This window comes from Dipodomys ordii, unplaced genomic scaffold (assembly GCF_000151885.1).
Source record: "Dipodomys ordii isolate 6190 unplaced genomic scaffold, Dord_2.0 Scaffold78, whole genome shotgun sequence".
In the NCBI taxonomy this organism is placed as follows: domain Eukaryota; kingdom Metazoa; phylum Chordata; class Mammalia; order Rodentia; family Heteromyidae; genus Dipodomys; species Dipodomys ordii.
The window spans coordinates 904,585-917,120 of NW_012267294.1; positions in this window are offsets into that span (position 1 = coordinate 904,585).

Consider the following 12,536-nt stretch of genomic DNA (forward strand, 5'->3'; position numbering starts at 1 on the left):
TTTTGCACTATTAGTTCACATTCCCTTCTTTTCCTGCAGCTCATGGCTTTGCTGCAAGGGGACTGTTCTTCCTTGCCTCACTGTCTTTCAAATTGGCCCCATGACTTTCTTTGAATAATGCTTGACATTGGAAGCAAAGTACACTACGTCTGACCTGAGGCTTTACACCCACTTCAATGGTTTGACTTGATTTCTTGACTTTGCTTCTTTCTGCCATGGGAAAAGCTTCCCCATGTAACCATTGTTTCTCCCTCCTGGGGCCATGGTGAAGACTTGAACCCTGTCCTGAGAAGCACCATCCCAGCCAACCAATAGTTATATGTGGAGCTGTACCTTAAGTGCCAGTCTTGAGGGAAGAAGGTAAGGAACAGTGCTCAGGCCCAGTATTGGCACACACAAACAAGAAAAATCTCCCATCTCAGCTTTTAGAGAAGACATTTGGGGGATATTAACCAGAGGCACACAGATATAGAGAATTTGGCATAGCATGTTCAAAACACAGGACCATAAGACAGAAACCAAAATCTACTCCAACAGAGAAGGGCAAATTGCCTGTAGAAAGCTATTTAGGGATAAAGCATAGATGATTTTTCCACCTTTTTTGTGGTTTTTGTCCCAGTGCCCTTTTCGCTATTCGGTGTTGAGTTTAATGAAGTTTGATGAGGGGAAAGAGGCAGGGGCATATGTGGGAAGACATGTCAGTTCAAATGAACATCAGAACCGAGGAACAGTACCTTGTTTCCCTCCTAACTATGTCCCTGGGGAGAGGAGCATGGTCTAAGGACCGTGGCAGGGGTCTCCTCTGGTCTGAATCTTTAGAAATTATTTCTTTGAAAAGATATAAATCGCTGAAGTCTCTTTCAAAACTCAGTGACATCAAGTTATGCCCTAATATGGTCAAGGGTTTAGGGGAACAAATCTGTCTGGGCCAATCTTATTCTGACTACCCTTACCCCATCCCACAGCACACAGGAGGGGTTTGGAGCATCCCATCAATGCATTCCTAGACATGCATCTCTTTTGGAGGCTGCAAGCTTCCTGTGGGCCACATGGTACCAGGTGGGGCTGTGGAGAGGATCAGTAACTGGTGCTGGTGCTGCTTTCCTGAGCACCTTATCAACCTGGCTGGCTGCTCATAGGTACATGGTTTGTCTTGTCAGATGATTCCAAGAAAGGCTGCAGATGAGGAAGTGAAAAACCAACATCTGATCATTTTCTTGGGATCTTTGATAGAGCCTGGGATCTCCAGAGGCCCAATAGCACTTGTGAGTTAAATTCTTCCTATTTCCATCCTTCCCCTAGAAACACTTCTTTCTCTATCTCATTCTTCTTGTCACAAGACTGGGGAGGGAATATACCAACAGGGGACCACAATTTTAGCAGGTGTTCTGTTTCAATGTCCCTAAGATTCCACCCAGTGTGAGGGGCCGCAGTGGGTTCCTGGCCACTTAGGATCTGGCCTAGGAACTGCAGCAGAGGAGTCTAGAATGGGCCAAAGTCTGGAACCACATCTATTCCTTGAAGTGGGCAAGACGTTGAGGGACAACCAGATGCTTGGTGCTGCCATGTATGGTAAGGTAGAGTCCACTTAGGGCCAGGGGTCTCAGCTTCAATGAGCCTGTAGTACCAGGCTCACTGTAGGAGCAGAACTATTGGATGACCCAAGTGGGGCTTCACTAACCAGTCTGACTAGACAAGTTCCCAGAACTCAAAGGGAAGTTTAAGCACCACCACTGAGTCCCTCTGCTTGGATGTCCAGCCTTTCTTGAAGTCCACTGTTGGCTTTGGAGCTTGGGAGCAAGATGGCAGTTAACAGGAACAGCCAGCCAGGTCTGTTCTTCTCTGTGGTACTAGTAGGGAATGAGGAATAAGACACAGATGGAGTAAACTGGGAAGACCTGGGTAGGTAGTAGTGATCTGAGCTTCAAGAAGCTCTCACTTTGTCTGAATTTAGTTTCTGTTAACTTGCCTGGGTGGTCATGTAGACATCTTCACGCACTTTGTTAAGGAGGTAAGGAGTAGCCAGAACCCTGTGCAGGTGATAACCTTCTTCTCCCTCTCCCTCCCTCTCTCCTTCCTCCCCACCAATTGAGTCTACTATTATAGGCAGAAGATGCTTTCTTCTGAGTGCTAGTCTCACTATATCCTAGCTGTAGGTCAAATTCTTGGTGGCGCTCAGCTTTTGGTATTCAAGAAACTGAAACAGAACAGACTGGAGGTGGAAAAACACCACAGCTTAATACATTTTGAAGGACAGTGAAAAAAAGACCTTGGCCCCAAATCAGATTGTTCCTGATCTAAAATTAAAGGCGACTTAAGCCTTAGCATTCAAGAAGAGCAGCAGATAATGGTTGTGAGGGTAGAGAAAGCGATTGCTTTTCTTTTCACCTCATGGTTAGGAGCAGACCTTTCCAAGATTTCTCTGGACAGGATTATTTACTGTCTTTAAAAAAAAAACAACTTTGCACTTTGCATGAAGATTTGCAAATGCCAGGCATACGGCATGCCGGGTGCCCAGCCAACCCTCTTGTGGTTAGCCTTGAAATGAGATCATTTCACAGTAAGAAGGAGGTCAGGTTGCAAAGAGGAAAATTCATTTGGCTGCATCAATATGTAGGCTGCAGTGAAATCACAGAATAAAATTTTGTTGTCCTGCCATAGCAGCAAGGCCTGCACACACATCTGAACTCCAGACACATCTCCTAGTTTCTACCAGTAAGTCACCCCTATCTACTTGTTTCATTCACCTTGCCAGCCACTTCTTAGATACACATATGACCAAAATGCCATTTTCCAATGCAGGCGAATCATAAGAAACTTCCTAAACTCTCCTAAATTACCCTCTATTTTCTCAGCCAACGTGTAATCAGATAGATGCCACCTCAGCTAGCAGAGGGCAGCTTTGTCCATCTTGTCACCTCTAGGTTTTATTCAATCAGCCCTCATAGGGCACCCGGGAAAGAACCAAAAGCACACACAGCCGAAATGTACTTGGATCCTTAGTGAAGAGATAAATGGATATGATACGATTTGAGAGTGGCGGAAGATAAAGTTTATAACAATAAGTAGGAAGCTGATTGAGTCTGTGCCCCAGCAGGGCATGAGGCAGCTGGGGCAGGAAAAGGGCTTCATGGCCCAGGCCTGTTAAGAAGAGTCAATAAAGAAGTACAATCGAAGACAGGACTATTTTTGTGTTAGCTTTCTGTTACCATAACACAATGCCTGAGAGAGTCAACCTAAAAGAGAAAAGCTTTGCTTTAGCTTTACAGTTTTGGAGGCTTCAGTGCAGGGTGGGTTGACCTCATTATCTTGAGGGCCTGTAGCTGGGCAGCATAGCTGGTGGAAGCTTGTTGTGTAATAAAGCTCATCACCACATAGCACCAAGGAAGGAAAGGAAGAAGAAGAGAAAGGGATGGAGTCTCAAGATTCCTTTCAAGGGAACAATCTCAGTGACCATAAAACTTATCACTTGACCAATTTTCTTCTTCAGTTAAACATACCAGTTTCTGAGTATTGTATCTTGATCAAGGTTACCCCTTCCATCATTTTCTTCCATCTCTTCCAACCCCATCCATCCCCTCAAGTTATCTGCTCCCATTTTCACATATGTACTTTGAGTATAATGCCTGTATCACCCACTCTTCCTCTCTCCATTCATCTGCACTAGGCCAATGATCAATTCTACCGCCTTCCATGGCCCCCATTTGATTACTAGGCCTTTAGTACATGGACCCTTTGGGTTATTTAAGATCAAACTATAACAAGTACATTTCTTATTTCTTCATCTACATGGATTGTTTTGATAAATTCCCACTGAGCTTCAATATCCCAGCAATGTCGTTTAGTCATCTGTAAACTTTGAGCTTCCTGGGGTATACCTGAGGCTCTGCTGGTGTAGACAAAACATGTGTGAGTTACTAGTTTTTTTTACAAGCAAAGTTAGTGAGGGATTCTTTTGCAGGCCAGAGAACTAAGCATATCACTGTACTAAGTGAAGGGCTCTGTTTGACATCTACTATTCCAAGGATTAACTGTCAACATTAGTACTTTAGATTTGAGAAACATTCTTAAATTCTTGGGGCCTTAGCTCCTCATCTATGTAATGGGGATAGTAAAATCACCTATTCCCCAGATCTGTTATGAGGAGTAAACAAATTATTTCCTGTGCCTGACACACAGAAGCAACTCAAGAGCTATGATTGCTAGTCCCTTTCCTTTTAGAATTCTAAGACCTTAACCCTTTTAGAGTATCCTAGTGCCCATTATAGAAATACAATAAAAAACAAAATAAGCCATTACAATCTCACAGACTATTTCCTGCTGATGGCTACCCCAGACTATTTTGCTTCGCTATTCATGTGTACTTTAGCTGGAGATCAATTTCTGACTCTTTTTTTCTACAGAGAATTGAGGTACACAAATGACCCCCTCCAGTGGTTTACCTCTGTTTGTCAATTCTGGCCTTTCAATTAAAAAAAAACATGGAAGCAAACCATGAGGTATATTTCCTTTCCCTTGGGTTTGTTTGTTTGTTTGCTTTGGAAGCAAAAAAAAGAAGAGACAAGCTTGCAGCACATTTCAGATCCATAAAAGACAAATTAATTATCCCCAAGCAAAAGCTGACCTTTAGCTGGCCCCAGCTCCAGGGCCTGAGCCACAGCTGCACCTGCTTTGAAGATGACAATATCCACTTGCTAAATACTAATAATTAGTCACCAAAGCAGGATAAAGAATGCAGGAGCAAAGTGAACCTGCAATTACTGTACTCATGTGCATCCCCTGCGCCCTTGGAGGGCCAATTACCCCAGCACATTACCATAATTGGACTGACATGTTAACAGCATCTTCCATTCTTTGAAAGTGTCACTGTCCCCCTTTCCTGCCCCTCACAGCCCCGAATATGGATTGCTCTGTGCTATGCCTTAAGCTAGGGCTGGCTGAAGATGTCAACATTGTACATCCATTGGAGAGACCAGATGATCCATGTGTGGGGGACAAACAAGTGCATGGAGGATGCTGGAATGAAGGTCACTGCTTTCTCTACTCTGCAGCTTCTCCCTCCCTTAATTCTACCTCTAGTGGAAAAAATTACAACATGCAAGTGGCTCCATTGACCAGTAATAAAACTGAGGGAGAGTTGGAACTGTGGGTAGGCAGCATAGGGAAAGAAAAGAGGGTCAGGGTCAGCAAGATGAGAGGATGGAGGCCCATGAACCAGAGGCAGCCTGTCTGTGCTCTGAGACTTCTACATATGTCATGTATGTGCTCTGAAGTGAGGATCCAATGACAACATTCACAGGAATTTGTAAACACTACACTCACCAATCTGGGAAAGATAGGACTATGCTTATGACACAAGAGGGATAGTAGGGAATAAAGAAAAGATATAAGGAGAAACCCCGGAGACATCATTGGTTTTTGGGCTCTGGGACCCCCTTCTCTTTGAAGCAGTCTGTTAACTCTCTCTTCCAGCTAGCTCAGCTCTCGCAATGTGTCTTTTACTCCTAAACGCTGTCTTTTGGTTTTCTGTTCTTTAAACATCTTCCTACTGTTCAGGCCTCATATGGTAAGGCTCTGGGGTCAGGGGGTTATACTTACCCACTAGTTACCAAGAGATAGATGATCTGAAACTCTTTCTTTGCTTCTTGCTAAAACCCAAACTTGTCTTCCTGTCTTTTCATTTTTTTTTAATTGACAGAGAAAGCTTGGCACTAGAGGCTCCCATCTGTAATCCTAGCTACTTAGGAGGCTGAGATCTGAGGATACAGTTCAAAGCCAGCCTGGGCAGAAAAGTCCATAAGATTCTTATCTCCAATTAACTACCAAAAAACCCAGAAGTGGAGTTGTGGACATTGGAGCTCAAATGCTCAAGAAGAGTGCCCAGGCCCTGCGTTTAAGTACCAGGACTGGTAAGCGCGCATGCACGTGTGTGTACACGCACGCACACATGCACATACGTACATATATACACAAAGCAGCAGAAAAGAATCCATTCCTTAGATGGTAACAAAATGCTCAGTTTCTTTCTCTGGAATTCCAGCTTGTCCTGGAGCCACCTGTGTCACTTATACTCTTATTTAGCAGCAGCCTGAACCTGGATGCCTGACTGTAAGGACTCAGGCTTCCCAGAATTATAACAAGGATGACTCTTTGTGACTCTCCTGGACTGAGGAGCAGGTTGCCCATGGCTCCTGGGGGTGGGTAGTGAGTGGCAGGGACAAGTTTGTAGCACAGGCTTCAACCAATAGTTCTGTCAGGGAGCTCTTCACTGGAGTCAGGCATGGTTTTCTCCACGGCTGTCTCAATACCATTTTATGAGGTGATCAGTGTCATATCGATTGTGAGAAGGTTCCTGAATGTGAGCACCAGCTTTGTACTGGCAAGGAAGCAGGTTCTTATAATGACCTTTCCAGGAGAAAAAAAAATCTTTTTTTTAATATTGTTTTGGCCTTCTTCCTCCTTTCCATTTGATTTCTTACTTCATCGAGCAGCAAGAGACTTTTTCTTATAAGATACTATAACCTTCCAAGGAAAGAGGATTTGGTTTCTACTTCTGCATCCTGGGGAGCTGGGCCACTGGGATTGAGTCTTGGGTTTTCTCCCACCCAGCATCAGGTTAGAGAGCTGCAGCAAGAAAGGACAACACTAGCTCAGGGCAGGAGCTGGTCTGCTTGGAAGCAAGGGTAAAGAGTAGGGCATGGTGCCTGCTCTCCTGCTTGGAGCTTCTAAGTTGCCTCAATCCAGGGCCTCATTCCATCTGGTACAGTGCATATGGTGCCTCCTGGAACACCTTACAAGGCACTCAAATGGTAGTTTTAGGGTTGGACAATCTGATGCAATGAGTTTGCGCATGTGCACATACCCATCCTCGGCCTTTTGAAGCTACCCCCAGCTTTCCTCGGATGGTGCTGCTCATGCGTGAAATGGTCCACAGGGACAGCTTCTGCTCTAATAAGCACCACGGTGTACCCTTCCCAAAGCCATCATAATCTCACACCCCGATGCGCTCCTTCGTTACCTCTGCCGTCATCACTCCACGCCTGTGTTCACCATCTCTAAATTATGATACATACCATGAAGGATTAGAGATGAATCCAGTCACGGTTCAATCTCCCATGAAAGGAAAGTGAGGATTTGTTTTTGACTCATCCATCCTCACTATTTTCAGAAACAGCCCCTCTCTCAACAATGATGGATACAAACAAAAGCTTGCAAGATCCACAAAGCACCCATTTAATGTCACACAAACACACACTGATGAGTAAACTCAACACACACTCAAGAAGATAGATGGATGAAGCCCTCCATATGTACAACACTGGCGGCCTGAAATATGACCTGTAATGTGTCAGAAACCCTCCCAGCCTCCCATCCTCATAGCTTCTGAGTCGAGGTCTGTGGTAGGCATTCCTTTGTGGGTGGCCAACCAGTCATTGCTGGAAATATGCAGGCCTAGTTGAATGCTTTGTGGGGTGATTTATGAAGCTTTGCCAGACTCCCCAAAGGGCTCCTTGCTTCTATCTACCCATCACATTCCCTCAAAGGGGTCAAGAGTTTCAGTGTCCTCCTGCAAGTGCTGCACACAGCTGTGAGCTCCAGGCAGTATTTTGGTTTTGCACAGAATGTGTGTTCTGGCTTCTCAGAAAGGAGATAGATTCAGGGCTGTGATTCTGCTCCCAGATAAGGAAGGTAGAATTCAGACTTTGGCTGCAGAAAGTAATTCTTTCCAGCCGAAAGGGAGGAGTGGTTGGCACTGAGGCATCAGATGTTGGAGGGGAAGAGACAGCCCATATGTTTTAGTAAGATCTGACTTCCAGAGCTTAATTGCTTTGCCTCAACCTTATCCCTAAATCGGCCTTAACAGCAGGGCACAGATGCTCTTCAGATGGGTGCCTGTGAGCTCCAGAGGGCTGTGCAGATGTGGTTCTCCCAGGCTGAGAATATCCTTAGCCAGTTCTATCATGATCATGTGATATAGGGAAAGAGATTTAGGAGAGACACAGGTCCTCTGCTGTTATTATTTTTCTAAAGCCTGTATAGAGCTAGGGATGTGGCTTAGTGGTAGAGTATGTGCCTAGCATGCATGAGGTCCTGAGTTCTATTTCTTAGTACCATATAACAAAGAAATGAATAAAATTGGAAAAAAAATGGCTGTACACAGCTGTGCTTGGTTATCAATTGGTGGATCCGGGCTTCAGAATGGTGACAAAACCTAAGCCAAACACAGAGAGGAAAGAGTGTTCCAGAGAGGCGACTAGAGAGTGGGGGGATCCGGTGGAGTTTCAAGAATCCACCTGGGGCAAGGAACATGTCCTATCTCCTCCTCTCCCTGACAGCCACTACTGCACCAATCGGCTGCTTTAGGGAGACAAATGATCCCCATTAATTCCATCAGGTAATGAGCCAGCAGTACCACCATTAATTAAACTAATTAAAACACACGGGCCTTGGGAGTTGGCACACACTCTTCTGTGCCACCCCAAACATTTCATTTCACTCTATCTCTGCCTGGGGTGACTCCTTAGCCAAGACACAGGCCCCTGAGGTCCTGTGGAAGGAAACAAACCTCAGGCACAAACAGCTAACTTGAAGCATTCATTTTCTGTCTCATGTGTTCATTTATGCATTCAGTTAAACAACAAAGGTACTAGTGTGGAGGGGGGGGGGACCTGGCACATCAGAGTTAGGAGAGTAATCAACTAACAAAGTGCCCTTAGGTAGATGTGTGCTTTATGCCTTCTAGAACATTCCATAACCTTATCTCATCCGATCTTCACAAGCCTGTGAGGATTGTGCTAACACCCCTGTACACCATCTTTCAGATAAGAAAACTGAGGTTTTGATCTGTTGAAGGCTTACTACACAGGAAAACGCAAACTGGAACTTGAACTTCTTTCATTTATAGCCCAGCAAGGCAGAAGGGGCCTGGCCATGACCAAGCCTGACTGTGGTTTCAGGAAAGGCTTCTCCAAGGAAGAAAGATAGTAGAGGAACAGATTGAATGTGGAAAGGTGAAAGGACATTTTATGAGGAAAGATTAGCATTTAGGGGGCCCAGGATGACAGGTAGATAGCACGTGTTTTGATCGGCTTTATTTGGCAGGCTGTGTTGCACGGTATACAGAAAATCACATCTGCAAAGCAGAATGGAGATAAAATTTATAACAACCTACAATTCCAAAATACAAAGGAAAATGATTCTGCGATATTTCTCCGAGGATGAATGGAAACTCAGGATGGGTTCAGATGACAGTTTATCCTCTGTGTCTGTCAGCCTGTCAGGCTGGAGGCAACAGGGGGAGAATTCCATTGTTCAGACCTCTTTTTCCATCGCCCAATTTATCATTCTGCACTCTGTTTTTCCATAAGCTAAATATGCCTCCTCCTGTCTAAACACTTGGTTCCAGGCCCCCTCTCCGCTGCGTGACCTGTCTTCTCCATCTCACAGGCTGCACCTTGTGAGGGCTTGGGCACAGTTCCAGCCCTGTCTGCTCTTGCCTACTTGGCTGAGTGTCACTGTGGTCCTTGTGGTCTCTTGGTACACAGAGACCTCTTGTTTTGCTCAAATTTTATAGTCACTGAGGTCAAGCTGTCCTGGTCCAGAAGCATCCAAAGGCCTAAGGAGACAGGAAGAAGGAGAGAGAAAGAGCGAGAGAGAGGGAGGGAAGAGGGGAAAGAGAGAGAGAGAGGGAAACAGGGAAGGAGGAAAGGAGGGAGGAAGAGAGAGAGATCACTGCTTCTAGAAGCAGCTTTTATATGTGATTGCCCTGCCAAGCCTCTGTCCCAACCCTACAGCACCCTATGACCTCTTTGCTTTCTGAGAGAGCTAAACATTTGCTTCTTTCTACTCTATGCACCCTCACCCACTACTGTGTCACTCAGCGAGCAGAGAACCTCGTAGGCTCAAGGCTCCTTTATTGAAAAAATTGCATCTCAAACACCAGGGTGCTTGGCAAGCTGTCTCACAATGGCTCATGGATGGGTTCTACTTCTATTCTGTGCCTGGGTATCCATATTTAATGGGGGTTTCAAGGCCTGCTGGAACCACTTCTTTCCATCCTCAGCCTCCACTGCTACCAGAAGCACACTTGCTTAATTACAATTCATGAAGTGCTCGCCTATTAATAAAACCTAATTAATCCAGTCACGCCATCCTTTGATGTCATTAGGATACACAGTCTGTAGCTACCTCAGCAGCAGCATCCCCCAGCAGAAAGGAGTTAAGAGACCTGCCTGGCTCCAGATCTAGCTTCCTTCCACCAGGGGGCTTCAAAAGCAGTTCCTCAGAGCTCCCTAAACTCAAAGGTTGGCAGAGTCCATGCACCTGACACTCTCCTCTGGCCTTACATGGCCAGACTCATGTTAGTGTGCTATGACTTCCTTTCCCAATTAGACTGGAAGTTACTTTAAGAAACTTTATTATTATTATTATTATTATTTATTAGTAGTTGTCCAAATGGGTTTTAATTCAATGTGTCAGTTTGGGAATACAATGTATCTCAATCAGTGTCAACTCTTTCATCATTTTCTACCACCTCTGTTAATCCCCTTCATGCCCCCAATTTGCCTGGTTCCATTTTCACATGTATGTTATGATTGCATTTGCCCACCCTTTCTCTCTTCATTCGTCTGGCCCCCTTCCCTTGACCTCACCCCCCACCTAACAATACATGTTCCAGGTTCCTGGTATTCATTTTATTAAATTGTATGTTAGTTGTTCAAAGGAATTACACCAGTGGCATCTTTCCATGCATATACCATTTTCAGTCTGAAAAACAAAATGTCCCAACTTGAAAACATGTAGAAAATGAAATCCTTTTTCACTTCTCTTCTCTGTTCCATTTGGCCCTTTAATAAATTGCATGAGGCCCATTTGCATTGGTGGGGAAGGGCAAAGATCTGCTTCATGAAGTCTACCCATTTGAATGTAAAATACTCACAAATGTGCCAAGAATATGCTTAACCATTATCTGGGCACCCCCATGGTCCAGTCAAGGTGACTATCAGAGCAACAAAATCTCATCAAACAAAACCACCAGCACTAGGTGGCAAGAGCCTTTAGCAACATTTACTGCCATTATTGTGATACAACCTTGCACTGGATGAAGGTGGAAGACATAGGATAAGATGCAAGTCTCGCTAGGAGCCAGAAGATGTTTGTTTCATAGTATTCTGAAGGAGTAATTTATAGCACAAGAAGAATCACAGAGGTCATCATTTCTGGATGCCTCTGGATGTGTGAAAGACCTTGAGGCTTTGCAGCACTGGCATTGAATTTCATCTTGATTTTTGCATAGTCCTAGAGTAAGTCATCTACTAATTACTTAGAAGTCAGGTGTGAATAGACTATGATATAAAGAGTCTTGTAAGCAAGAGAACAAATATCACAGTCGCAGTGGACATGATGGAAACAGCCTTTGTGAAGAATCAGACAATTCTGGGAAAAACTTGCTGCTGGGACTTGCTGATCCACTGGGCTCTGAAGAGAACAGAGAAATCCCACTTTCTTTCATGGAGGTAAAGTGAGGGAGTCTTCTCCCTCTCCCTCTCGAACTGCAGAATTTCAAACCAGAAAGAGATTTTTTTTGCCGAAATTACACCAGCAAAATCCAGCCACTCTTTTGGATTCAAATGGCTTTTCTAGTTGAAACTCAATAGAAAGATAGCACAAGTGGAAGAAATAAATCTGGCTTCAGAAAGCATGTTCCTTGTGTGGAGATGATGAACACTAATGCTACAGAGCTTGGTGCATAGACTTCATAACTATTCATTGAAATCACTGAAGAGAGAACTCACACTTTGGAAGAACAATTGACCATCTTTACTATAAAAGCCTCTCATGTGGGACAATGGTGGCTCACACCTGTAATCCTAGCTACTCAGGAAGCTGAGATCTGAGGATTGCGGTTCAAAACCAGCCTGGGAATAAAAGTCTGTGAGACTCTTATCTCCAATAAGCCGTCAGAAAACTGGAAGTGGCACTATAGCTCAAAGTGGTAGAGCACTAGCCTTGAGCTGAAGAGCTGAGGGACAGCACCCAGGCCCAGACTTCAAGCAATATCTATAACTGATTAAATAAATAAATAAACACCTCTCTCTACTAGGCTCCCATTTTGGGCTAACCCACCTAAACTCAGCAAATCTTGGTTTCTTCAGAAACAGAAGGAAAGAACTCATCTTTTAGGGTGGGAAGAGAGCATGGAATATTGGAATCTCTCTAGCACTGATGGGCAATCAAACTCAGTGCAATGGACTTTCCTTCTCTATTCTCTATTCTCTTGTTTTCTACACAGTCTTTTTTAGTCCTCCTTCTAGAGCCCATTTCAAAAATCACAGCTGTGTTTTTCGTGGTTACTCACTGTCCAACACAATCATTTTTGACTGAGTTCTCCAAGGGCCATATTATCTATACTGTTTATATATACTGAGTACTGTGAGGTCATTGCTAGTTGATTACACCAATGAACCAGCCCCTATAACTTCTAGAAATCTATTGGGGACTAAAAGATGTGCCTTGGAACAAATTCAACTTGCTAC